Source organism: Centruroides vittatus, unplaced genomic scaffold (assembly GCF_030686945.1).
Source record: "Centruroides vittatus isolate TY-2023 unplaced genomic scaffold, ASM3068694v2 scaffold_435, whole genome shotgun sequence".
Taxonomy (NCBI): Eukaryota; Metazoa; Arthropoda; class Arachnida; order Scorpiones; family Buthidae; genus Centruroides; species Centruroides vittatus.
The window spans coordinates 6,046,345-6,074,169 of NW_027122708.1; the positions used below are offsets into that span (position 1 = coordinate 6,046,345).

At 26.3% G+C, this 27,825-nt stretch overlaps 1 long non-coding RNA gene across 2 annotated transcripts; it reads left to right on the top strand.

Annotated features, from left to right (window-relative positions):
* The first annotated feature begins 13,845 nt into the window (after positions 1-13,845).
* Positions 13,846-24,494, top strand: LOC136989148 (uncharacterized). Of its 2 annotated transcripts, none has more exons than XR_010882873.1 (2): positions 13,846-14,076; positions 24,228-24,494. It is a non-coding gene; the product is annotated as an uncharacterized lncRNA (long non-coding RNA). The 2 variants fall into 2 exon arrangements; XR_010882872.1 differs by lacking the exon at positions 13,846-14,076 and adding an exon at positions 14,185-14,607.
* Positions 24,495-27,825: the final 3,331 nt, after the last annotated feature.

The window sequence follows — 27,825 nt, forward strand, 5'->3', positions numbered from 1 at the left end:
CAGCTGTTCAGACATTTATGATCTAATAACCTACATTTAGGAGACATACCTAAAATAAAATTCACAAATTGTTAGGCCTATATTTCCAAATTACTTTACTACTTTACCATCGAGTACTACACAGAATTAACTATGAAAGTGAACACTAATTTAAGCATTATTTTCATAAAAAATTACTTTGATAATAATTCTTTATATACATGTAATCATTAAAGATATTTGACGGTGTTGAAATTTGATTTATTCAAATTTTAATTATCGATTTTCCTGACTTGTGAAAACATTGATACGTATATATATGTTGATTAAATATTAGTATTCTTTATCAAACATACATGGAATAATTATTTTTCTACAAAAATCATATTTTTCTGATTTGTATTATTTGTTTTTTAATGAGTAATATTATGTTGAATGTGGCGTAAAAATTTTGTTTTATGCTTTCTTATAATCTAAATAACGAACTGATTTAACTCGTAATAGTTAAAGAAATATGCAAAACCTAAATTATAATCGAATTTGGATGTGATTTTCCACGAATAGTTGAGATCAGAGCAGTGGCGCGTAACTTCAAGTTAGTGGGCCTGGAGGCCAACAGTTACGAGTGACACTCTATATCAAGATCAGAAATCAAAATAAATCGTGGATTACGGGTGAATATATGTAAGTTTAAGACTTTAAACAGCTAAAGGCTTTGTGCTTATGTTATAAGATGTAAACGAAAATCTTCCAAAAAGTTATGTATTACAATGTTAATCGAAAGAAGAAAATTCCAGAGAGAATGGGCCCAGAGACAAATGCCTCTCTGCCTCTCCTGTAATTACGCCCCTGGATCAGAATATAATTCGGCTTTTATCATCCTTTCTGGCTTATGTTCACTCCTAATAGGCAAAGCTATGTTCGATCGTACCGTACGCATCATGCTATTACTTGCAACAAATTCTATCTAATCTAATCATTTCGAGGTTATAATACTTCATTTTGTCCATTCTTCTATCTCTTTATATTTCCTAAACTCCATTAGATAATAAACAATTATTAATAAAATATAGTGTTTAATGCTATTTAATAGCATTAAACATACTATATTGTAATGTTAATTTAATAATTTTAATATTTTAATATTATGTAGAATTTAATAGCATTTAAATAATTAAATGCTATTAAATCTTACAGAATATTAATATCTAATAGAAATTTTTTTTAAAAAAATAACGTTTTAGAAGTTAATTGGCCTATCTCTACTATTTAAAATCATATTATCAGGAAAATGAGATATGGGTGCAATATAATTTTTATGAGACTGTTTCATTTATTTAATTATTTATGAAAGACAAATGTTACTTTGTCATAAATACTTCGGTGCATAGACTTAGAATAGTTGTATATTCCACACTGATTTCCAGCCGCATATTGTACGAAGAATAAATTCTTTGTACAGTATGAGGAAGAAAATCTGAATTGCTACATTATTTCTAGAAGAATTATTCTAGGTGTGATAACCAATAATGACGGAATTAAAATATTAACAGACAGAAAAATGATTAATGAATGTAATCGGTTATTTAACTTTGTAACAAATAGAAACTATAAGAAAGTGTTAGGGTATATAAACAGCCTTAATTTTTTCTGTTACGGACAGGCCTACCGGATATGAAATAACTAATATACGTAAAAGATGGAAAGCTTTATTTCCCATCTCTTGTCCTTGCCGACTTATTTGAATTATCGAACACAAATTATAAATTGCAAGTTAGATTCCAGACTTGAGCTTTCGGGACAGCGGGATATGCCTTACTGTGCGACCAAGTGTAAGTAATATTTATTTTCCGTTTTGATGTAGGCTAATATTTTTTCAAGGGACTAAAACGTTCAATTTTGTTCTTTAAGTTTTCCAGATCGGATTTTTCTATTTTCGGAAGAATTCAAATTTTGAATCCATCCAAATTGTTGTGAATTTTTCAAAATTTCAACAATAAAAATTGGGTCAGAGTTCGTTTCCTCGTTCCTCACGTTTATTCACCCATGCTTTTTGACTCACTAAGGAACTATGGTTAAGTCAGGATGGAGTTAAGATTAAGCCAGGCCTATCCGTAATGACGAAATAAGACCTACCATAGCCCCATCATAAGCTGATGTTTAGCGCCAAAAATCCAATGCATAAAATTTTGCAAGTAGATCTGTAGAATTTTATTGAATTATTGGATCAACATAGATCACCCCTGAAAATTTCCGAGGTTTCTGAATTGAAGCCGTGTCTCTTACAACAGCAAGCTGACGCCTTTATCATTACGGCCTAATATTTATGAGAATGGATCAAAAATTAATAAATTCTTATGCGATAACAAATTTTGATAAAGCTTAACTGATAAAATACAGTAGACCCCCCTATAACACGGTAGATAAGTTCCGTGTTATAGGGGTGTCTACTGTACAAATTTTAAATTAAAATGTTGATCAGATTACGACTAAAAAGTTAAAAAATAAATATACAGTAATTTAATAATATTGATAAAAGTAATTAAAGAATATTAAGTACTGATCAAAATTTATATGTGTATATTGTAACTGTACAGTACGTGCTGTATGCATATATACAGTGAGCGTTAAAATCCTACGTAATATAGAAAAATAGCAAAAACTATTCGATATGCGAAAGTAAAAAGAAATAAATTAGCTGTAAGATTATTACAATATTCACATAATAGCATAAAATTAAAATAATTTTCATATTTTTGAAATATCTATGGTGTATAAATTCTGCTTGTTGCATTGGGAGGATTTTGACATATAAATTAATTTGTTATGACATCAATGTTAATCAATGTAATTTCGTGCATATTAACGAGGTTTTAGTGTATAAATATGCAAATAGCCTGCTGCTTAATATGAGCCATTGTGAAGAAACTTTCAAGTGAGAAAAAGCTCCGTGTTGTGGACCTGCTGCAGAAAAGTTTTTCTGTTGAGAAAACAGCATTAGAAGTTGGTGTTGCGCATTCGAGGGTATCCGGAATAAAAGATAGTGAGCTACCATATCACGAAAATTTAAGAGCAGGCAGGAAGAAAATGTTGAGCGTTAAAACAGAAAGACATTGCGTTTGATAACGAGAAAGTATTGAAACATAACTTAGGAATAGAAATGAGTACTTCAACTATCCGCAGATGCCTAAAATGTAACAATTTGAAAGCGAGACTTAAGTCCAAGAAGCCTATACTTACCAAATTACATAAACAGAAACATCTTAATCTTACCAAACGCTGTAAAGACTAGACATTAGAAGATTGGAAGAGGATTGTATGGTCAGATGAATCCAAAATTAATAGAGTTGGTTCAGATCGGCAAAAATGGGTATAGACTGCATCGATGAAGTCCATAACTGAGCGAGAAGTACAAACAACATTGAAATTTGGTGTGTCTTATGGTCTGTGCTGTATTACCTATTATGTTCTATACCTAATAGAATGGATAGCGTTAATTACACTGAGATACTTGATAGTTATTTGTTACAATCTGTTGATTATTACCATATTGATAGGAGCTCTTTCATTTATCAGCAAGATAATGATCCGAAAACATACAAGGAGGGCAATGTCATGGCTCCGGGATCAAAATATTAGCCTGCTTGAATGGCAGCCTCAATCACCTGATCTCAACCCAATTGAACACATCTGGTCTCTTCTTAAACGTCGCTTGTATGACTACGCAGCTTCGCCTGAAAGCATCCACCAATTATGGAAACGTGTATAGGATGGGTGAAACAAAATAACATTGCATGATTGCAGGATTATTATTAACTAGCAGGTAGGCCCGGCGTTGCTCGGGCAAAAGTAATGGTAGCGAAGATTAAGATTATTACGTTATAGTTAACTTTACCCGTTTTCACAGAATGCAAGAATTGGGTCCCCCTGTTTCTAGACTAATTAGAGAATTGTTAGATGGGTCTAAAAATATGTTCAATTTCCCGCAAAAACGAAAAAAACTGCATCTGCGTCTTGCACGTCGCATTCTCTTAACAATTTCATTGTTACTTCACACTTCCATTGTTGATGGAAGTGTTAAGACTTAATCCTGTCCCTCTCCCCCGTGGGGAGCAATTTCGAAAAATCCCTTTTTAGTGTGCGTCCTCGTGACATACCCTAAATGTGTACCAAATTTCAACTTTCAACTCCTTGCCGTTTGGGCTCTGCACTGATTATTATTATTATTATCATTATCATTATCAACTCGTCTCGATTATATATATAGATTCTATGCCTGATCGCATTAGAAAGGTTTTAAAGGCCAAAAGAGGCTATACTGATTATTGAAGTGTACTTTTTCCACAAATATGATAAGGATTTTTGTTCTTGCATATATTCTTTGTATGTTACTATTATTAATAATAATTGCGTTGTTCAGATAATTATATTATAATTATATTTATTTGCGTATTTATATGTTTACGTATATAAAGTTTTTCGTACTAAATGTGTGCTTTGCAACATTTTCCAGTTCTTTAAAATAGTCTCCTGCGTTTTTTGGGGTGATTTTGACGCTTACTGCGTGTGTGCGTGTGTGTGTATATATATATATATATATATATATATATACACTCTTTGTGTGTGTGTGTGTGTGTGTGTGTGTGTACGCGCGCGTGCGTGTATATAAGCCGTTCAATAAGTATCAATAAATTGACATAAGATCAGATGTACAAGTACATGTAAAAATGTTTTTATTCTGTGCTTGTAAATTTGGAGAACACATTTTTTTATTTTGTAATTTTGCAAAAATTAGATGTAAAAGAAAATGGATTGCTTGTTTAACTAGTTTCCATTACTATAAAACAGTACGCAACTGCGGTAAAAACATTTTGTGGAAGAAAAGCTAGGCCACTTATACATCGGATAATTTTGAGATGTAAGGTTTCCAATAGTGCAATTTACAGAAAATTGTCTGGTTATTCAGTGGTAAAATTGACTCCAAAATAAGTGCGTTGCAAGACCATTATTATAATACTCTTACAACGGGGATCACTTGTTTTTAAAATTCCAAAATTGAGCATTCGCTTTCCAGAATCCAAATTGAGAATGAAGAAATTTACTGTGCATAAACTGTAAATAATTACTGCACATAAGATTAAAGTGCATAAACTGGGAATCAAAGCTAGTGTACAGTACAATATAAAGAACTGTACTAAGTACACAGGATTGCAGGAACGCGTTCAAAAGTAGTACTTTGAAAACGATAAGACAAAGTTTTCATTTGACACTCTGAAGAAATTCCTGGAAGAAAGTGTATAATTTAAACTCTTCTGTTCTGGCTTATGAGTAAAATGTAAAAATGAAAACCAAATTTACAAAGCAGTAGGCTACATGATTTGGCAGCCAATAGATGCGTATTGGAATATTTCTGGCCCATATTATGCAAATTGCATTTTTTTAAGCATTTTGTTTAGATTCTCTTCTGCATTGATAGTTCCTATCTGTAGAAGAGTATCTAAACGAAATGTTTAAAGGAAAAAAAATTTCTGATATTCCGGCTCCAACAGACTAACAACATTTAACCAAAGTCCCTGAAAACATTCAGTTTGTGCGCAGAAATAATAACGCCCTAAACCTACTCCAAGCGTGAAAAATTAAAAATTCTGGGCGTTGTGTGGGATTTAGTTTCGGAGTTCGAGGAAACCCCCAAAAGAGTTTCCGCAATTCAAACTCATTGACCAGGAACAGCAAAAATGTTACACATGAACATGGAAAAGCAGTTATGGACGATATGTGAAAGATGCTTCGGGCTGGAGGTCATAAGAGGGTCAAATCCACTCCTGTCGTTTTATATAATAATTTAATATGTAGGAAGTGTAGATAAAATTTCAAAGTTAACCTATATGAAAATCAAAGTACAGTTAGTTTACTTTTATCAATTTACTTATCGAACATCCTTTAAGCTATATACAGTATATGTATAGCTTATAGACTATACGTGGTATATAAGTTTTCTTTGATTGATCTAAGTTGCTGAAACAAATTGAGGAAATCGGAAATGTAGGTTCTAATTGATATTAATTAACTTAAACTATAATATACTTAATACTAAATAGAAAACTAAATAGGAACAATGTGTACAGTACAGTACTTACTGTAAATAGTTTAATTAGTAGATTGTAATATTTACGCTTGTAATTTATATTTTATTAATTTATCATACATGTGTATTTCAATTTTTAATTTTTAAATCTGAAATTCCCAATTTCTATATTAAGGAAATGACATTTAACACACAAAAATTGTTTAGTTATTTTCTACAGTAAAAATTGTCTACGTCGAAAAAACAAATTAACTTATATACGACTGTGAGCGTTTACACATACAATAAATAATTGTTTAATTTTATTTTAACAATATTATTATAAATTATAAATTGTTAATGACAAAATTATCAGTAAATAAGAATTATGAATGGGAATTTTATACACCATAAAATTATTTTCATCCTTTCAAATAACATTCTCGACTTTTAACAATGAATTAATTGTATAAATAATAGTTTAAATCTATGTTTATATGATTTACACAAACTTTCCATTCCAATTATCTCGTATTAAATGTGTATATATATAAATAATACACTAGTGTATTATTTATAAAGAATTATAAGTACTTAAATATTTAATTAAAAGTAAATTAATATTATTACTTCTTAATTGGACAGTAAATTACATTTGTTTATTTATTTATTTAAAAAAAATCTTAAGAGCAGATTTTGGTTTACTAAACTTTTCTAAATATAATAGACGTTGAAAGTAAGCTTATTGGTGTTTTAATATTGTTAATATTAATTAAAATAATTTTTGACATTTTTATTAATTTCAAACGATTTAAAATCACAGTATTGAAAATTTTAATTTTTATTTTCAGGATTTAAAAACGCAATGATTCCAATAAATGTGTTATTTTAGATAAGTCATTGAATTAACAGGAAGAGAATTAATCACTTGTAATCAATTATGTACGGATAAAACGTTTCCTTTCCGTTCTCAGTTCTATCGATACTTTCTTTTAAGAATAAATATTTTTGACTTTCATTCGTCTCTTAAAATATTAAATACTACATTAAATAAAGGTCAATAGCCTGCACGTATCTGTTCCTCTTTTTTTTTTTTTTTTCTTTTTTAGTCAGTATGATTATATTTTAATTTATATTCCAATATTGCTAAATTCTGCAATATTGAAAGAATAAAAATGTAACAGAAAACTTTTTTATTTAAAGAAAATTTATATAAGGAAGTTAGAATTTTTTTATTGTGATTTTCTTTTCCGTAATCCTTATTTTTTATTCACGTCACATCAATACTATAAATGATGAATATATATAAAATCTAAATAAAACTTATCTAATTCAAGAACTCTATCGGTCCATGAAATGTTAAGAAATAAATAAATAAGAATTTTTTAAAATATAAATGTAACAATTTAAGTAAACATTTTTCAAAAAATTCAAAATCAATTTACTTTATATGTCTTCTCTCGTGTGTATAACTAATATTTAAACTAACGATCTAAAATTAGATATAAATTAATAAATTTTTTTTTTGTTTATTGCATTTAAACACTAAAGATAATGTAAATAGAACGTTAAATGTTAAATTAAATTATGAATTAATTTTATTCTGAATAAAAGTGATGAGTTTAATGAATTGTTTTATACAAAATAAAATAAATTTAAGTAAAGATTGTTTTCTGATAATAATCGTTTTAAAACGAGATTTTAATTGAAAAAGAAAATGTTTAAAAGTTTAATTTTTAATGGAATTTTTGACAAAAAGATGTTTTTAATGAATAAGCAAATGTTTTAAAATATTTTCTATAAATAGTTTGTTACTGAACTACTTCTTGGAACACGTTAAAATATGTAAAGTATAGTAACTTTTTTAGCTGAAATAAATAAATATACTGTATGTATAGGATTAATTATAAAAACAAGAAAGAAAACAAATAAATTTTAAATTAATCTTGAAAATTACATTTTAAAATTTCGAAAGCAGGTTTCATTCATTAAATTGTTTGATTTATTTATAAAATATTTATTGTATATTTATGCTTTAAATTATGTAAAAACTTAATATTTGTTATATAAACACTTTTAATGCAGGACATTATTAATTTGATTGCTATTTTAATTTTTAAAATAGAAAATAAATGAAATATCTCTATTATTCATTAGTTCTTTTTTGTTTTGTTGAAAGTATTCAAAGGTACCGTAACTCATTAAGTGATTATAAAAGACTTCCATTTGTAGATATAAAAATAGACAAAAATTAACAAATAAATTCGTTTAAAAATTGTCAGCATTTTTATGAATGCGAGTTTATATTAATAAATATTTTTTTAATCACACATTTATATTATAGAGGACAAATATAGATTAAACTTGGTGTAGTACAAAATCGTGAAATTATCGCAAATGCTTTCATTAAATTCCAAAAATAATAGAAAGTCTGCACATTTTAAACAGAAAAATAATAATGAAACATTTGATTTATATATAATATTACGGCACATTTAATGTAATATATTATATTATACATATACAGTTTGCATATAATATACATACAGTACATACCGTATTCACTCGAATCTAAAACGCGCTTTAATTTTTACATGCTCATACACAGATTTTTTAAAATAGACAAATTCATGCCAACATAACTAATTTTGTTGACATAAAAGTATTCATTATTTATTGCAAATAAAGTAAGTTATGTATATATCATTATATTCGATGATAGTGAAGTCGGAAATCTTTTTACTTTCCATATTAAACTCTTCTGAAATAACACTGGGTTCTCTGCTCACATCTTCCCACTTGCAGTCGTTCTGTGTCCTTTAAAGCATCGAAAATGCAACATATCTTGAAAGTAAAGCTGTTTAAGTCACACTCCTGAATTTTATTTTCAGTTCTTTACATACGTTCTTTTAGTTTCGGTTTTAGTGAACAAAACTACTTGAATGATTGCTGCATAACTTTTTTTTGGGGATATTAATCCAAGTACTTATGATGTTAGTATAATAGACTAACGAGATTGAGTTAAGTTGGCCTCTTAAATATTTGCTATTACGAATACTGATCTAATATAACATCAGATAAATAGGATGCATGGCCATAGAAGTCACTGACATATATAAGAAGCCTGATATAATAGGCCTACTGTATTCCAAGTAAACCTTAGAGAGAGAGAGAGAGGCCTAATGTATATAAGAGGTCCTTTTCTCTACATATGTTGAAAAGCGTGAGAGTCTACATGTTAGATTTCTTAGTATCGGTTTATAAACGAGTTAAGTAATCTACAGCTTAAGGCCCTATGCTTTTAAACTTATTATTTAATTGAGAAAAATGCCTCTTACATATTAGGCTATATCTTAGAGTTTGATTTAGACTCGTGCTTGATATTAATTAATTAAAACATAATTATTTATTATTTGATATGTTAATTGCTCGAGTTCTTTATTTAATCAAATAATTTTTTTTTGTATAAAAAAGAAAAAAAAAGTAAAACATTTAAACTAGTTACAGGGAAGAAAGCATTTGGTATTTAGGCGATACATTGGCAAAGTGGAATCGACCTTTTTTTTAGATAATGAAAACTAAAGTCAGAGTGAGATCACGTTTGACCAGTAGGCATCTGCAAGTTACTTGAAACCTGCATTTTTGCCCCGCACTAACTTTAAAATATTTCATAAATACGAAGTAGTCTGATCACAATGTGAAAAAATTGTCTAATTTAATACAAAATACTATTTAACTTGAAAACTTTTTATATTCTTCTATGTTAGATTTTTAAAAATTAATAAAATTTTAAATATAATTATGTGAAAATAGAGCATTTTTTTCAAAATGATACAAGTGTATAATGAATTTTTTTTTACAAGAGCTTTCTTCTTTTTAATGTATAGAGTGTTATAAATTAATTTATGTAAAATGTGGAAAGACTACTTTATTCATATTTTACATTTTCGGGATAAATGAAAAATTTCTGACCTTTTACAATTCATTAATATCATTTTGGCGATATTTTTTTTAATTCTTTTCTAGTTTACTAATCATTATTGAAAAAAATAATATTTCTTTCGTATTTTAATTAATCTGAAATAATTTTCTTTTTTAAATTGTCCATTTTAATATTTTTTTTCCTGTTTGAATGCGATTTATAATACTTTAAAAGTATTTTATTAAATAATTAGACATTATTTTACATTTTAATTTGACTAATTTAAAAATATTTACTGTGAATAATAATAATGTAGTCTTTGATAATCCCCAAACAATACCTCTTCGCGATGTTATTCGTGACATGGAATAATAGCATTCTCAGAAACTGAATACTTTATAATGAATACAAGCGCATTACACATTCAGTTTTTTTATCTTCTTTTAGTTATTTTGAAGGCGAAGGATTATATTTCTTTATTGTAATTTCTAGATTTGATAATGCTATCGTTTAATGTATACGTATATCAAAACATAAAATGGCTTCTGTTATTTAATTTAATGTTACTCACATAAATTATAAATTATGATTAGTATTAGACTAAATAATTATTCGAATTTTTATTGAATACTTGATTTAAGTAATAATAAAAAATGATTTCTTGTAGCTTCGGGAGTTTTTAAGTCTCATTATTATTTCTTGAATAATTTTATACATTTACTTACTTTATTTGACTACTAGATGCAATGTGATCATATAGCAGCTAGTAGAAATTTAAATACGTTCTAAATAAGCATCTAAAACAAAGTTATATTATTCAATATTTATTTTAAATCACTTAATTCAATAAAATAACATTACTCTGAACTACAGTACAGATAAATTATTTATACTTGTTTAGAATGAATTTTAATATATTTAAATCTTAATATTTTATAAAATTTATATATAAAGTCAATATATTTATAATTTTCAAAAATATGTTTTTTTTTTCTATATTCAGATATTCAATAATTTAAAAAATTAATTTCATAGAAATATTCAAAATCTTAAAATTTACTTAAAATATATTATTTTAAACATAAAGCAAATGTTTCTATAAAAATTTTCCTTGTTTGAATTTAAAAAATATATATATGACTTTTGAAAAAATTAATTAAAAATTAAAATGAATATATTTTTCTTCTTTAATAATATAATTTTTTTTATTTTACTGAATAAAATAATAAAAAATTTTACGTCTTAATATTGTTATACACTAAGTTGAAGGATTTTATTTTCAACCGGTAAAAAATTTGATTATAAAAAAAAGAAATTAAACGTTAAAAATATTGTTTGAATAAATATAACCAAGAATATTGTCATTTTTAAATTTTTCTAAAGTTAAAAATGATAACAATTTAAAATATAGAGAATTTTTTTCATTTATAATGCATTTAAATTGATATTATAGACATTATCCCAATGTTTTCTGTATTTGATATTTTATTAATTGACTTTCTTTATTACTATTTAAATTTTTTAACGTTAAGCAACTTCTAAGAAAAACTTGACACAAAAAATTACAGTGTATAGTTCAATTGTTTACATCACAAAAAGTTTGTTTTTACCTTTTGTCATCTTAGAAAAAAAGGGAAAAAATTCTTAAAAACTTTACAGGAAAGTTAGTTATTGACAATATTCTTTTAATGCTTTAGATCCTAAAATAGTTAAATTTAAATATATATTTAATTATTAGAAATAAAACATTTCCTTACTCATGTCAACACAATATTTTTGTTAATATAAATATGTTTACGACTTTAAAATTTAAAAAAATAATAATAAAATATAAAAAGGATCTTTATTTTGCTAAAATGTTCTTCCTTTCACTATACAAATGCCTTGCTTAAAGCCTTGGCACTTAAAATTATAAAGAAAATGACGTCACCTTTACTTAAAAATGAAGATAATTTGAATATGAGGTCATGCGTGAACTCTGACATGAATTTTCACTAAAAGAAAATTATTCAGCTTGATTACCGTTAATTTTTTCTATATAAATATTAAATAATATTTAAAATGTTGATATTTATTACACAAGCTTTTAAATATTATACATAAACGGATAAATTTGTTGAGTGCATATATTCTTTTTTGTTTTTTGCATTATTCATGCATTATACAACAAGATAAATTGTTATCCAGCATAAATAATTCGATAAAATATATTTTTATCTTTTAAGTTTGACACGCACGAATTATGTAAATAAAGTAATCGGCAAAATAATAATCGAATTAAAATATTCACGGTATATTAATATACAATCTCAAGCCATATTTACATATTTTTACAAATTTTTAACAGCATGAATGGCATACTCTCCTCCATTCATGCGAGTCTTTGGATAACGTTCAGCTTCATTTATTATTTGAAGATGCATTTCGTCTTTTAAAACATTTTTCACGATTTCATTTTGATTTTATCCTCCCTGTATATGGATATTTGAACTTAATTTCAAATTTAAATCATTTTTTTTAATTTAAAAAATATATTTAAGAATTTTTAATTATAATATTTAAAAAAATAATTTTATATTATATTTTTCTCATAAATTAAATAAATTTTTAAGATTTAAATTATTTTATTAGGCGTATTTAAATATACGTTTGTTTAATAACAGATGGAGCCACGTATACTGAAGGCATTTAAACATGAAAAATATTTTGGTGCTTGTATTAAAATTAATTACAATTAAAGTTTATTATAAAAATAAACTTTAATTATCATTTACAATTAGTTAAAAATAAATAAAGGTATTTATGAATGTTAAAATTGTATGTAATGAATATTCATTTTGAACAAAATGAAGTGAAATGTTATTTACTTGTATTTTTTTGCCAATTTATAAAAGAATATTTAGAATTTTCAACTTTTAAAATTGGAAATTATTTAAAAACTATTTGGAATTCTCCATAGTATAAACATTACTAATGACACGTTTCTTTTCATTAACGCCTTAGGATTTACTAATTATCGCGTGTTTAAAATACGGAAATAAAAAGTTATCTCTATTTTTACGCATTTAAACATTTAAAATCGCGTCATGATTAAAATATTCCTCAAGGACAACCTGTTTTCTATAGAATTTAATTATGCGAATTTATATCTTCCTATCTGAAAATAATTATTTTATTAAAAAAGGAAAGGGGAAAAATATCTTCAGTTTTATTCTGTGTAAAGTAATCAAAAATGGTCGTTATTATTAGACCTTTAAATGAATATAATTTCATTTACGGTGAATAATAACTTTCTTATGCTAATTTAGCAATTAGACGTGTGACGAAGCATCATTCGGAATTATATTCTTTATAATTTCGATAAGATAAATAAAATATTGAATTTTTTAAAACACTGTTCGAATGTCTATTTTTGTAATATTGCAGGCTTATGATGTAAATCATATCAGCTCTCGGTCTAGACGTATCAGATCAATACTAGACTAAAACGAAATATTCAACAGAAAAACAATAAGAAAAGAATAGGTAGATGGTCTCAGTAGTCAGCAAAATATATCAGAAAATAAAATTTCGTCTGTCTAACTGCGCGCTCTTTCTCATTATTTTCCATTTCTGAACAATTTCGAGATGGAAGGTGTTGTGTACGTAGACTTTTTTCTTTTTTTCCTCGGTGTAGATTATTCAGAAGATGCGCATTTTTAAAGAGAAAATTAAAAAATAAAAAATAAACAGTCGGATTTTTATGAGATGTATGCGTTTTGTCTGCATTTCTTAGTAGTGTAGTACGTCATCAAATATTCAGTCAGACCATCGTTGCGTTGTTGTGTTCAGCTGTAACTAGGGAGACTAGAAACTAGGAAGTGCCCAAGGTCAGACGTTCGTCTACACATTGCTATGTCTGGGTGGAGAATTCTGACTGACTTTGTTTTTCTTCAATTTCTTTTATTTTCATTGTTTTGCGTCTGGTAGTGATGAATTTGAATATATGTTAGAGATAGACAGTCTCGTTTTATTTCTACGCATGCATCTAATACTTGTTTTCCGTGCATCCAGATAGCTTTGCGTGTCGTGTCTTGGCAGGTGGTGGATGTACAGACAGTCAACAAGAAAAGTAAATAAAACTAGATGGAGAAATATGGTCTTGTCGGGAAGAAAGACGGAGAGAGGGACTATTCTTTATATCGTATCGCGTATCAGCAACACGAATTCGGTAATGAATGAAAATAATTAAAGGGAGGTGTTAATTACACAAAATTGTTTTGGTGTCCAGTTTTGGATATTAGAAATGCTAATTAGAAAGCTTATTATAAATGCTAATGACGTTCGTAAGCTTAGATATATTGTTAGTAGCGGCTTATACTGCGGTCATTGTTTTACGTCTAACAACAATCGGAGTTTATTCACGCTAATTTATTTTAGAACAAGTTTCCTTTAAGTAATTGATAGTTCTACCTAATTTACTTCTTAAACCTTGTCTAAGATCATTATCACTATCTCGATCCACGTACTATTCACCTAAATCCATATTTCTAATAATGAAATGCCATCCTTGAAGAGATATTGACTACACTAGACCTAGTTTAGAAAATAACTTTTCTTTCATAAAAATCAGCATTAGGAATACGAGCGACACTTTCATTATGTGAGTTTCAAATCTATCATCTTCTACTGTAATTAACTTCATAATATTAATTATTTATATTTTATATAAATATTTTTTAAATATAATTGTTACTAATACTATTACTTCTATATATATTATAATAATATATATAACGTGAATTATATTTTAAGACTTTATTAACAAGTTTAAAAAATGTTTTCACAGTGAAAAACTTTGACCTCTAACAATTTAAATTTTTTTATACTGTAAAATAGTTTCCAGTGAGAATATATATATATACATACAAACCATATTATTTATTAATAGTAGCTATTTTAGACTCGCGTAAGTGATATATTATTCTATAGTGAACGTCAACAATATTAACATGTTAGTACTTTTTGGTGAAATTAAAATTCCCTAACTTAAATAAGGCTGAAATAACTATGATCAATAGTTTTAACCTTCAAATGCAGTTTCGTATAAGGCCATGAATAAATAACAAAATATAGGCCTATACTGTGCTGTAGTCATAATAATTTATTATAGAACGAAAAACATTAATTAATAATTAATTTAATTGATACATTTTAATATTTTAGTTTATTATCATTTAAAATTAATATAAATATATTCTTGCTTCTTACAATATGAAAATTTTTGAAGTAGTTGCTTTCAGAATAAACATTGTATTGGGTTTTATTCAGTAGACACTGGTCTTTTTGTGATTAATATTATAATTAAACTTGTTTATCCATAAATTATCATTCAGTTTAAATATCACATCATTAAAATTCATTAAATTAATTATTAAAATAAGTTCAACCCTTTTTTAAATGAAAATTTTTATGTGTATTTATAATTTCATTTTATGAAAATTGTCCTAGAAACTTTAAACACACTTTTTTATTATTATTATTATTTAATTTTAATAGAATTAAATTGCATAAGAATTAGTTTATTCGTTTCAAACTTTTGTGAATCAAGATTTTAATATAATTCATCATTTTTAGTTTCATTTATTCTGTGTAAAAGTAAACTTTATCAACAAAAAACATTAAATGAAAGTGCTTTTTTTTAGTTCTCCAACTTCGATATAGTTGTCATTTATATACTTGTTTTTAAAAATCACATTACATTTAAAGGAAAATTTAATTTTTAAAAAAAATTAAACATTTGGCATTGAAACTACACAATTATTTAAAATTAAAAATAAATGAAGGTCTCGACTAGTTTTTCTTTAAACTAGGTTATCTTTAAATATGTTCGAAATTTTCAAACTGATAATGATAAAACTAACTGATTCTACTAGTTTATAAACTATGTCAACTAAAATAGTTATTCATTTAATTAGGATCAGTGTAAGGTCAATGAGATTTAAAAAAAAATGTTGAGATTAAAGCCAAAATGACATCAATAATTATTTTAAAATAAAAAATTCATTTACATAATTATTAGTCTTGTAGGCATATTTAATGTATATCATAGTTTTTAACTTTTAAAATAAAAAATGTTTATATGAGTATTAAATTTTATTAGAAAATTTTCAAAACGTATTTAAATTAAATTGCTTCTCTTGGAATCCATTTTTAGAATTCTCCGAATTTGTCCGAAATCTCAGCTGTATTTTGGCACATTACCGATAAATCTATTTATTACAGAAAGATAAAACTAAAACATTATTGTATTTTAAGTATATTTTCACAGATATATCTAAATATATCTTAAGTGATTTTTGGGAGGATATATTTAATGTAATAATTAAATATCTAAACATTATTTATTTTTGCTAGGATGCCTCGTTAAATAAATCAAGCGAAAATTGTTTTAGATTGTTCATTATAGGAAAATTTCTTTGACTCTTTGATCTTTTTATTTACGCCAAACTTTTTTTTTAAACTATAAAGGAAAAAACATCGTAATATAATGACAGAAAATAATGACTTCTTATTTTTATTAACTCACCTAAGAGCTGAAATAATTAAAAGAATGTTTTAAAAATATTTTTTATCACAATTAAAATAAACTGTGTTTAATTTTGTGATGATAAAATAATTCTCACAGTAATGAAATTATTTTCTTTGTTAATGATAATACACCATCTGATAATGAATCTAATACGTTTATTAAATAGTTATATTACATAATTATCTAATATTCCTATTAATAATAATAAGTATTCTTTAGAAATTTCAACAATTTAAGGAAAACATGAAATACTTTTACTTTATTATTTTTATTTGATTAAAAGAATTAAAAATTAATCTAAAAATCATATTTTAAATAACTTTAAATGTAGTTCTATTGTTAAAAAATTAAAAAATTTGAAAAATAGCAGTTATTGGAACATTTAATAATTAGAAATTAAAATAGTTCTATTTGATATTTTATTGTTTTGGGAATTTTTTTATCATCAAAAATTTAAGGCAATGTAATTTAATTACCACAAACAATATTTTTAAAATAATGAGAAGTGCCACAAAGTTGCATAAGAAACAAATAAAATTTGCCAGTTGCTATTACTTTATATGATTAAAATGATATTAATAGACATGAAAACTTGATATATGTCTTTTCTCAGTAAGTTTAGAATAGAAATATATTTTACCTGTTTATTTTCAAAGAAAATATAGAAAAAAATTATTTTATATTTTTATTATTTTCATTTAAGAGAATGTCTATACTAGAATTTTGGTAAATATAGTTTATATAGAAGACGCATATATAGACAAGTCTTTCAATATTATAAAGGTAAACAATATATTATTTTCAGTCCTTTAGTTTTTATACAGTTGAATTTATACAATATTGAAATGTCTAATGCAATTAAAGGCATAGAAATTTCCATTAAAACAATAATATTGTAACAACTTTCTAATAATAGTTTATTTCTATTTTTCTGTAATTTAAATTTTGCATTCAGTTTTCTTTAATTCTTCCCAATTATTGGTTACAAAATTTAAAAAATTGCCCACAGACAATAAGTCATTCAAACAATATAATGTCAAGTTATCACGTTTGATATCTTATTAGATATGAATCGTGATAAGCTTCAAACTGCATTGCTTAACGTTAAAGTCTTTATAGGAATGTAGTTATTTCTACGTTACAACACTTGTATTGTAGATGGCAGGTGCATAATATCGGTGCTATTTTTTAAATGGAAAATACTTCTTTTCTGTAGTACAGAGTATTAGACTAAACAATTAAAAATTATAAAGACGAATTTATTTGTATTTACAAAATTTTAAAATTTTATATTTAAATGTTTAAAAAATAATAAAAAGCATTGAGCGTGGCTCAAAATAATTTATCAAAATTTATTTTCATGTATTATAATAAATTATATAATTGCAAAAAAGCTACAACTTATGCGATTGCTTTTAAAACAGTTTCCTTTAGAGTAATGTGCCAAAAACTCCTCAGGCCTATGCTACAAAATTTCAATTGTTTAAAAACGCTACTTTCTTGTCCTTTTTTAAAATATTATTTGTATATATATTTATTTATTTATTTAATATATAATATATATTTAAAAAATGTAAACTGCAGATCTTCAACGTCGCATTTCGTATATATATGTAAAGTCATCTTTAATGCGACACTTGTGGTGTGCCACAAAATATTATTTAGTGTGCCACTAGCTCAAAAAGGGTCGAGAACCTCTGCTCTAGTGTGTACAGTTATATATGACATGGTTTCAGTGTTACTTGCATATATGCCCTGAATTTATAAAATTACCATGCAATTTTTTAAAATGTGTTTTAAAGGAAAACATTTCAGAAAAAAATACATATATAGGTGTATGTATTTTTTGTTTCCATGTTCAATAATATATTTTTTATTGAAGTCAGAAAAACATGATTGTTTTACGAGGTCAAAATAAACAAATTGTCTAAACTGTAATTATAATTATATTTACGAGTCCTTATAGTAATTATACCGCAGGTTAGCCTATTATTATTTTTTAAAATGGTAATTAAAATAAGAAAAATATCGATACATTTGTAACAAAATATTTATTAAAATTATCAAATTTTCGGGTTTAAAATATGGAATAGTTGATCTGAAGTTGAATATGGGTTGTACGTTACTATTTATATATATCTACAATTCTGATTTATGTGATTTATTTCTGCTTTTCATTTTAATCACAAAACAATTATTATAATTTAGAACAAATATATAAAAAATGATGAGTGGAAATTTGGGTTTTTCTCTTAATCAGATGAATAATCCTTTAGATGACTCATCCCGACCAAGATAAAAAATAAAATTGAATTATTTTTTGATCAATGATCAGATTTTTAGATATTCAATAGGACGGTAAGTTAATTAAGTACAGTAGAAGATGCTAAAATGGCATTTTGGAATAAAATAACTTCTCGGAAAAATCAAAAAAGAAACTGTTATGCGAGTAGTTTTATCAGCGGTACTGGCACAGTTATGGCTTCGGGAATGAATCATCAGGTTGTATAAATGATACACTGTTGATACAACAATAATTATTCACGTTTGTCATTTAAAACGTTAAGCAATAAATATCCATCTTCCGATAATTGCAATAGCCCGAGGACTTTCTTTTGCTCGGTCTCTTATCTTCCAACTTTAGTAGTAGAAAAATGAATCAGTTAAAACTAGCCAAAACGCCTCAATTGTTTTTAAAATATGGCTAGACTAAAACATGAGTTGAAAGTAATGGAATGTACACATGTTTACTGTTTGCGTCGTACAAGGAAGTGTTCAAGGTTGCGATCCTTGTACTTTAATTAATCCCGCTGTCTACCACCAGAGGCGCTGCCTGTAGAAATTAGAGAGCGGCGGGATCATTCCCCTCGCATTCCGTCCGTCTCATTTTTGAACATTTTTCACTTATTATTAGCCTTTATAGGCACAAAAATGTCAAATTAAATATTTATACAACACAAATTACTTTTTTAGATATAGTCTGCTTCGTATAAAAATTTCAATATAGTACAGTCGAGAACAAACTGTTCTATGTCCACATACAGCTGCTATGTGTAATGTTCAGTCTCCTATACTCATATCATTAAAGCTGTTGAGCTGGAAAAGATGGACGTTCCTTCTTAATATAAGAATATATTTTCTTTCTCTCTCTCTCTCTCTCTCTCTCTCCTCTCGCTTTTTTTTAATAACCATTTTTTAAGCGATTTACCGCACCGTTAAATACACGTATCTCTATAACATTATTACAAGTACGAACTAATTAACTATCAGAATGAAATTGAATTATAATTGTCAATAATTACTTATAAAACAAAATATGTTCTTTATATACTACACACTACAATAATTACTCTTTCTATCATGATTGATTAATTAATAACTAATCATTCGTTTATTAAATATTAATAACATTTTTTTCCCGTATCGAGAAAGACAGTAATTATTTTAATTGATAAAATGATATTCTTCTTTGGCAAGAATAAAAAAAATAATAATGAATAATTAAAATATTTGTATATATATTTTTTTTTTAATTTCAGGAACATAACCATGAAAGTCGTTTGATGCCATCTTTTATTTATTTTTTTTTTCTTTTCTCCGCCTCATAAGTGGGTGTAATTCAACAGGTGGTCTAACACTTGTTTAGATCCGCATCCCACTAAAGAACTTTTTTTAAAATTTTTCTATTTGTTTTTTTTTTTTGAATAATATTCCATTTTACTTTATAATTAAAGAACGTTTGCTTTCTTTTCATTTACATTCGTTTCATATAATAAATAACTTTCCACAAAACTATTTTTTAAGAAATTTAAGGAGGAAAAAACGTATTCGACGTTGCCATTGTGTGTATATAAAAATCATGAAGAAAGTACTGTACAATATAACGCAACTCTGTTAGAATATGACTCATTTAACTATAAATAGGCCAAATAATATTTAATAAGTATTATGACAAAAGATGTCAAATTATGAGGACATTAATTTAAAAATAGGCTATTTTTTTGTCTGGTATTAAAAAATAACAAGGTATGCCCTTCAAATGATTTATTTTAAATTATTTATTTTTGATTTCTAATCAGAAGGAAGTTATAGACCATCACAAAACAGGATTTTTAATGGCGTATAATGATTGTAATAAGTCATACTTAATAATTTCCCAAGTTTTAAGTGAATTTCGCGAAAATTACGAAAATTTAATTTTTTAAAATACTTTAGAACGATTTAACTTTAAGAAAGTCGCTTTATTATTCATAAATTATATGTAATGCCTTCGTTGAATTATTTAATAAGATTTTAATATTTCATTTTATTGTAACTCTCCTCTCTAATTTTTTTAATTTTTATTTTTTATTCCTTTTCTACTGAAAATATTTTAACTGGTTTTAATGAGCAAACAAAATTTATTTAATAAAATTTTTCGAATCAAAAAGCGCTTTTTAATTAATATCATGCCAATAAATATTGGCACTTTAATTATAATTATACAGCATTAATAATACTGTATTTATAGGATATATTTTTCATTTTAAACTTCCTGATTGCAGTTTAAATACTTCTCATTTATTCAATGTTTATATTATTTCCTCAAATATTTCAATTTTATTATTTATGTTTTTAATTGTCTCAATAACGCTGGGTAAATATGGATTATCTCGAACAAAAAAGATTGGTTATTCTGTTTATTAAGGAAAAAAAAAAGGATTGAAGCAGTTTTAAATTAAAAACTAATCCTTATTATTATTATTTTTTAAAATTTATTAAGTTTTGTAAAGAAGAATCTAAAAATAAAGCATTGCGATATGCTTTGAGAGCGCGCTTTTAATGGAAAACCATTAAAAAGAATTGGTTTGTTTTGTCTATTGTAACATCAATACCAGCAAAAACCGGATTTTTTGAAATTTATTTTCGTCATGACAAATATCTGCTTGATTTTTATTCGATGAATATAAACTACAAATTCTAATTTTCGCTTCTGAGTTAAGGATAATTTTAACATGGGAAATAATTAATCTCAACAAGAACCACAATTATCTAAACTAAGAAATATTTTTAGACTGAAGTTATAATTTATATAGAAGACTATTTTTAACACATCGCATCTATTTTTACTAAAAATGGGGGAGAGAGAATAAATAAAGCCATAGGAATTATCGACTTATTTTTTTATATTTTTTATTTTATTTTATTTTATTTTTTTTTTGAAGGGTGGTGCAGTGATTCCAAGAGAAAATCACGGAAACGGCCACGTATCTCATCGATCTTATCCCATCAAGTGCAACGAAAAAGAAAATATATTCCAAAATTGCAATCGAAGCAATAAATGAAAAGAGAGGGGGAGGCAAATGGCTTCTACAACAACGGTATTGACCACGTGATCAAGCGACACGTTTTCTTACCGTTGCCATAGTAACGCACGTTGTAACCGAAGAGAGGAACAAAGGATCTGACTGACAGTTAGGGAAACTGGTCGAAAATAAGTAATTCTTTTGCCCGGGCTTCTGTCACTTTTTTCTACTTCTTGCGTCAACAATGCGGAGACAGTTTAATCAACAGTACCCGAGAGATTTTCTCCAAAAGCAAAGGAAAAAACGATTTTCCCCGTTCTAAACTCTAAACCCTGCAATCTCTCAGGAAGTGCAACTATTGAAATGAATAAACAATACTGTAAGAAGGGGCAGAAATCAAAGACGTTGTAAAAAAGGGGAGGGTCGAAATATTAATGGAAATTTAATCAAAAACTGAGCTCCCCTCGCAGATAATAATGCCAGATTTCAGTTTTCTCACACTCAGACTCGACTTCCAATGAAAACAACTAATACAAAATTATTTTTATTTCTTATTTTTACGATAAAGATGATTATTTTTGAAAACTTCTCTCGTAGACTTTACTTTTGATTTTCTTTTTTTTTTAAATTTAAAAAATCTACCCCCGATTCTTTTGTTTTCAATAGAAATAATTAAGAAGATTTAAACTAAAGACAAAAGGAAAAAAAGAAGGAAATATATAATAATTCGACATGGAATTTGATCCTCGCAAATCGCAGTTCTTTTCCATATATCGAAAGAGAATTAATCAAAATATTGTTTGGCAAATCCGTAATTTTTTCCAGCTTAAAAATATTCTAGAAAAGAAAATTAATGTAAATCAAGTCGGTTCAATTGAAAAGTCAACGATTTGTTTCGTCTATAACTCTCCTTTCCACTTAATCTTACGTAATGAATTTTTTGTCTTTTATAATATATTATTTATTTTATTTCTTTAAACATGTAACATTAAAAAAATGATAATAAAATTTGAATATTTAATGAGAAACATCGCGTATAAGTACAGGCCATATTACATCCCTATCAACTACATTTTTGCTAATTAATATAACCAGTAAAACGGGTTACGTAAAACGTTACAAAATATAATGCAAATATATCAAAATTTATAAAAATAAAAATAATCTTAATCGTTTAGAATTTTAAATTTTGTTGATTAGAGAAAGAAGTAATAAAACTGGGAACTGAGGGGATTGCTGCGCTACTTTAGTAGGAAACTTCAACAGATGGCGGGGATATTACATAAATCTATATTTTAAACATGAATTTTACACTTGCATTATAGCTAATGTCATATTAGATATGACAGAAAAAGCTGATGGGATGTTTAGATTAAATTGATTCTTATAAATACTGTACAACTAAATAAAATTTTGAATATAATAGGCTATATTTAAATTTAATCTAAAATGAGTATTGTGGTTTGATATTCTTTCTGTATTAAAAAATATTTTATTAGACGTCAGCATAATTTAATAAAAGAAAAAAAAAAATAGAATAAGAACATCAGATTTCTAATAATACACAATATAAAATCATTATTTCAGTGGTTAAAGATATGCCTTCGTGCTTCTTATGTAAAGGTAATGAATATCCATTGAATAATAATAGAGTTCAGATGGTAACTCAGATCAATCTAGAAATAATACAACAGTTTTATTTTATGTTATATTAATATACAATAATATAAATATAGAAAAATTCCTCAAGTCAACAAAACTAGATGAAATATTCAATCACAGATTTGAAATAAGATAACAAAATTAATATAGACAAAAGAGTAAATATAATTGATATTTTATTAATACTTTACTGAATCAATTACATCGTATATAAAGAAAATTATAAAATATAAAACGAATCCATTTTATTTTATTACCTTTGAAAATGTTTTGACAAACTCCATATTATTTTTTTGTCAAAGTTGTCAAAAAGTTTTCAGTGTAATTTGAAATTATTAATAAAGAGTTTGGTTAAATAATTTTTTTTTAATAGCAATTATTTGAATAAAATATCTAAATAAAATTAACTCGAACTTTAAATTAATAATAAAAAAAAATGAAATAAAATAAATAAATGTTTTATTTTCTATTTCGACTACATCTAGATTTTCTTTATGAAGATTTCCTTGCCTTTATTAATTTTATTAAAAATATAAAACATTATATAAAATAAATCAAGAGAAAGAAAAAAAATGGAATACTAAGAAAATAAACAAACAAATAAGAGAAAAACCTTTGAGTTTCTCAGATAAAACGAACTTAAAGAAGAAATAGGTGCAGAGGTTGAATGAGCAAAGAAAAACTATTTCCTGATGTATTGGCAGACGCTGAACAATAATAACGTCCTTTTTTTTTTCTTTTTAGCTTCTTTCGTCTGGTCTCCTCTTCTGCGTAGTTCCATAAAATTCAAACGATCGATGGCAAGCAAGAACGCCAGATATTTTTTTATACCTTCTAGCTTCTGAGATAAGATGTGCCAGAGAGTTTTTGCTGGATTTTCTATATATTCCCTACACAACTTTCAACAAAGTTGGTCCCAGATTTATTGCGTTGTTAAGCAGAAACCCGAGAAATGCGGCAATCAAAACCCCATGAAATATGAAGAAAGAAGAATAAATATTAACACTGCTTTTTGTTTGTTTTTACTTTTTTCACAAGCTATGTTTATTACTTTATTAAATAATTAGAATAAAAAACGAATATAATTAAAATATGCGAAATTAAGAAGACACGAAAATAAAAAAGCTGAGAAATATATTTTCCAATTGTTTTTTAGCCAAATTTTATGGTATCAAAGTTTGGCTATCGGCCACAAATTATAACTTTGGATAAAATTATTAATAAATATGATCTCGGCATTAGAATTTGTCCTTTTTTAAGCCATTTTTTCTTTCCTTTTTCATTCTAAGAAACGCTTTTTTTTTATATTAGAATTTCTTCTAAAATTTAATATTTGTAAATCTATTTACAGTATTTACAGTCTATTTACTGTATGTCTTAGTCATAAGACTACAATCAAATATTATAATTCTTAAATTAGAATCAAAATGGCGAGGAATCCTTGCTTTTTTTTATTATTATTAGAGTCTATAAATTTCGGATAAGACACGAATTTCAGCTTAGATAAGATGAAAATAGTTCTTACACACGTTCAATAAAAAAAAAAAAAAAAAGAGAGAGAGAGAAAAGATTAAGCTACACGGTTTATTTATTCATTTTTTCCCCCTTGTTTACTAAGTCCCTTCCTTGTTTTTATATCTGAATTTTAAAAAAAAACGTTTGAGTATTGATACAATAACAAGACATTCTTTTTTAATTCACAACACGTTATAGACATAATAAAGAGCAGACCAATTTAAACAAAAGAAAATGTAAACAATAGCAAAATATAATCGCATTTTATTGCGAAACATCTCTTTATTTTTTCAGCTTTAGATTGATTTATATTGCAACTTTATCAATTCGCTAAGCGGCGTTATAATTACTTATTATTTGCTATTCTATAATAATAAATAATTAAATTTAGCCATAAATACAATAACGTATTTATTATAATGTCTTGTTTTATTATTTTAATAATGTTCCCATTTTAATTCTTCGTTCGGAACATAGATGGCAGTATGCACTCCGAGTTGAATCCTCTCGATTATCAATTAATCGAATTCTAGATGAAATTTAATTGGTCGAAATATGAAATTACACGTAAAAAATACGAGAAAATTTAAAAAAATATTTTCTCGAAAATTCTCTTAATACAAAATTTAAGATTTTATTTAAATTTATAATACAGAATTGAGTTTTTTTATAATTAAAAAATGAATATTTTAATAAATTTTCATGAGTTCCATTGGAAACAATAAAAATGTAATATGTTATATACTGTGATAAAAATATAAAGTAATAATAGTAATAATGAATGTATTGCCATTATTTTGAATATTTAATCGGTATTTTAGTAAATAATTTAACAATGGCGTATTCGTTGATTAAAAAAATAAAAAAAATGCCTACATCGATAAATAAATTGAGGAAGTTTTTTCCTCCTCTATAAAATTTTAACAATGATGAAGGGAGCATAAATTATACATGCACGACAGACATCATCTGAACTCTATTTATATATCTTCAACGTAATTATTTTTGTGGGTTTGAGGCAATACATCTTTTTACGTCCAATAAACAATGCTTATCCTCTATCTTTTTTTATCCGCGGTGGGTCGAGTGTCGGCTATTCGCATTTCTTTAGTAAACAAAAAAATATGAAGTTCACATCGAGGGAATGCACGTTATTCAGGTGTCGATGTCCTAAGTGTGACCTGATTTCCATCCCCTTCGATGTTGGTCAGAGCTTGAGAGGACGAACATCAGTTCTTTCTCAGAGCATACGAAATTTTTTTTTCTTTTCTTTTCTCCTTTCGGAGTTTTAGAGCCCACGTTTTACACCAGTAGGACCTGTTTTCTGTTGGAAAATTTCGGTACAAAGTTTCCTGGCCATCAAAAATGGAACATTGTTGATACCTAAGAGGTTATCGATGTCTTAAAAATAAGCGTAAATTAGTGAGTAAAGAATCGCAGGAAGGATAACATTAGCTGTAGTTAAAAGCATCATTATAAATAGCTAAAGGAAAAGGAACTTTTGATATTTATCGTGTTTATCTCGGTTCTTTTCTCCTTAAGGCTGTCGTAGTACTTATTTAACCTTTACGCCTTTTTATTTTTAATAATTTAGCTCTTTACACTTCTAAAGAACTACAAAGCGCTAAATTATTTTGATTTATCGGTCGAAAAACTTATTTTTGAAATGCGAACTTACCGAAGAAAATTGGAATATTTTGTAAATGGCCCACTAATTACGACATTCAAATTTATGTTATGTGTAAAGCTTAAAAGGAGCTATAATAATCTACGAGTGATTTTAGTTAGGAAATGCATAAATTTAACGAGGTCTTCTTACCCATTATGTCGGCAGAAGTTGGAAATAAGTTCGAATTTGTAGTTAATTTTTAAAATTTCATTTGAAGAAGATTATAAAATAGATTTTGCTAAATCAACAAATAGCAACCTACAAAAAAAAATTCCCTCACAGACCGAATTATACGTAAATCGTTTCCAGTTAACCAGGTAACAGGTGTATTGATTGTGCAGTGTCTAAAAATATGCTTCAACCACGCAATGGGAGGAGGGCTAAGTGCCACACCGATGTCTGGTTCCCACATTCAGCCTTTCGTTTTAAATAAATAACAAGACGCGTTTAATAGAAGCACATTTCACAGTTTCTTTAATAATTTCACGCTAATACCTTCAGTATGAAGAATTTCGCTTATTACTTACTCATGATGTGTTTTTATGTCGGTCCAAGATATGAATCTCTCGAGTAATGCGTATAAATGGAAATCCTGCGAGTTATGATAAAATGATATAATAATTAATCTAAGTAGAAGAATCTTCGAAATTTCATAATAAATAAAATTTGGGAAAAAATCGGCTTAATTAATATTATATTTTTCGATTGACTAATTTATCAGCGGTTATTCTAACGGTATTTTGAAAAATATAACTCAATAAAGTATGTTATTATAGGTCTAGAGAAAATTAATGTAATAAATTACTGATAGAATTCTGTTTTTAATAGTGGGAATGCTATCTATATTCACTGCACGATTGTACGAAAGTTCACGAATGGAATTCGAACTATTATTAATTTCATTGGCCCACAGGAGAATTACAAAGTTTGAAAATGTCGAATTTATTAGAGAGAAATGTTTTCTTGTAGAAAGTCTCCACAAATAGGATATTTACCTGAATAAATTTATCTAGACTCATTTCAAAAATCGTCCAGAAATATTTCCCCAAAGACTTTGATGACAATCCTGCACTTTGTCTCTTTTATTTTTACTCTTTTTCTCTATCTAACCACAATTTCTACAGACGAAATCGAAATTTTATATTAAAAAAGACTGAA